This window comes from Oxyura jamaicensis, unplaced genomic scaffold (assembly GCF_011077185.1).
Source record: "Oxyura jamaicensis isolate SHBP4307 breed ruddy duck unplaced genomic scaffold, BPBGC_Ojam_1.0 oxyUn_random_OJ70438, whole genome shotgun sequence".
In the NCBI taxonomy this organism is placed as follows: domain Eukaryota; kingdom Metazoa; phylum Chordata; class Aves; order Anseriformes; family Anatidae; genus Oxyura; species Oxyura jamaicensis.
The window spans coordinates 1-2282 of record NW_023309980.1 but is presented as its reverse complement, the minus strand read 5'-3'; the positions used below and the strand labels follow the sequence as shown (position 1 = coordinate 2282).

At 45.7% G+C, this 2282-nt stretch overlaps 1 long non-coding RNA gene across 2 annotated transcripts; it reads left to right on the top strand.

Moving 5' to 3' along the window:
• The first annotated feature begins 306 nt into the window (after positions 1-306).
• Positions 307-1604, top strand: LOC118159448. 2 transcript variants are annotated; one of them, XR_004747125.1, is made up of 3 exons: positions 307-834; positions 941-989; positions 1178-1604. It is a non-coding gene; the product is annotated as an uncharacterized LOC118159448 (long non-coding RNA). The 2 variants fall into 2 exon arrangements; XR_004747126.1 differs by having other exon boundaries at positions 1167-1604.
• The last annotated feature ends 678 nt before the right edge of the window (positions 1605-2282 follow it).

The following is a 2282-nucleotide window of genomic DNA, read 5'->3' as shown; positions in this document are numbered from 1 at the left end:
CTTTCCGAGCCCACCCCACAACTTTTTTGGGGCATTTTTACCAACTTTTCACCCCCAAACCCCTCACCCATTCGGGGTCCCCAACCCCATTTCCCGACCCGACAACACGCGGGGGACCCCAAAGGACCCCCCCAACCCCTCCACCCCCCAAAAATCCCCCAAAATCCTCAGAAAACCCCCCAAAAAAACACCGCCCCCCCACCCACCGTGTCGGAGCGGCTGAGGCCGGCGCTGCTTGCGGCGAGGCATCGGGGGGGGGGGGGGGGGGCACAAGGCCGGTGGGGGGGCCACCCCCCTGTCCCCAACCCCGGCCCCTTCGGGACACGCCCCCACTTTTTTTTCCGTAAAATTCCTTTATTTGCCCTTTTTCCCTCAGCTTTTGTCCCTTTTAACCCTTTCCTTCCCCCCCCCCCCCCCCCCCCGCCGTCCCCAATGGCCTCGGCGGCCCCCGGGGCGGTTGCTAAGGGGAACGGCGCCGTTGCTATGGGAACGGCGCCGTCGCTAGGGGAGGACGGCGTTGTTGCTAGGGGGCGGTGCGCCGTTGCTAGGGGAGGTGCGCCGTTGCTAGGGGGAGGGACGCAGTTGCTAGGGGTGGAACGCGGTTGCTAGGGGTGGAACGCGGTTGCTAGGGGAAACGGCACGCCGCCAGGCCGCGCCCCCTGCGAGCGCGGCGGGGCCAATCAGGGCGCGTTGCTAGGTAGATTAAGGGCTCCTGCGTGCCCCTATCCAAACGCTACGGTGGCTCAGAGTGGACAAAAGACCTCGGAGTGCGTTCGCTGCGGGTTGGGCCTGTGTTGCTTCCCAGTATGGCCCAGTATGGCCCAGTATGGCCCAGTAAAGCTTCTGCGGCTGGTTATAGGGTAATATTGCCTCCCAGTGTAGCCCAGTATGGCCCCAGTAAGCCTCCTGCCGCTGTTTATGGGGTACAGATGCCTCCCAGTATAGCCCAGTATAGCCCAGTATAGCCCAGTATGTCCCAGTATGGCCCAGTAAACCTCATGCAGCTGGTTACGGGCTATAGATGCCTCCCAGTATGGTCCAGTAAGCCTCCTGCAGCAGTGTAGGGGGTTTTTGGTGTCCCCCAGTATGTCCCAGTATGCTCCAGTATGGCCCAGTATGCCCGAGTATGGCCCAGTAATCCTCCTGCAGCTGGTTACAGGGTACAGATGCCTCCCAGTATGGCCCAGTACAGCCCAGTATAGCCCAGTAAGCCTCCTGCAGCAGTGCAGGGGGTGTTTGGTGTCCTCCAGTATGTCCCAGTATGTCCCAGTATATCCCAGTATGGCCCAGTAAGCCTCCAGCAGCAGCGTATGAGGTGTTTGGGGTCTCCCAGTATGTCCCAGTATGAACCAGTCCACCCCACAACTCCCCTGGGCTTCATCTGCCAGTGGCGCGAAAAAAAGAGCCCCAAATGGTCAAATTCCTATTTTTAACCTTATTTTTCTCCCCTATCTTTAACCTTTGTTGTTGTTGTTGTTGAGTTTTGCCCCCCCTCGGGGTGTTTTGGGCTAAAACGGGGTGTTTTTGGCCAAAAGCAGCTGCGCCAGGCAAATGAGGCCTTTTGGGGAAAAAAACAGGAGCTTTGGGTTAAAAATAGCGCTGAGAATCCCGGGTTGTTTTTCTTCTGAATCGTATTATTTTTAATTAAATTTTAGTTATTTTGGTAAAATGGTGGGTATCTAATTTAATAAAAATATAAAATATAAAATAATAGAATTAACGATCAATTAATATTTATTAATTCATAAATATAAAAATCATAAATATAAAAATAATCTATAAATATATTTTTATTTTTAATAAATATAAATAAAATTTAATAAATCAATCAATAAATATAATTAGAGCGAAATCAAGAAAATGGCAGCTTTTGGGGTAAAAATAGCATTAATGTCGAGTGTGATAGTTGAAATTTCTAATAATTGGTGCATTTCTAATAAAACGATCAATAAATAATATATAATGAAATTACTATTAATTGTTTATTATTAATTGTTAGCAATTAATTATTAATTACCACTATTAACTATTAATTACCATTATTAATAACAAGGATAATTTTATTTAAAGAATAAATTTATTTAAAATAAATTGTTTCAATTATTACATAATTATATAAATTAAATATAAATTAAAGTAAATCATGTCAATTATATAAACTAATATGTAAAGTAAAATTTATGCAAATAAATAAAATAAAATAATAAATATAAAATAAAATAAAAATAAATAAAATAAAATAAAATTAGAAATTAAAAATTAAAATTATATCAATATATAAA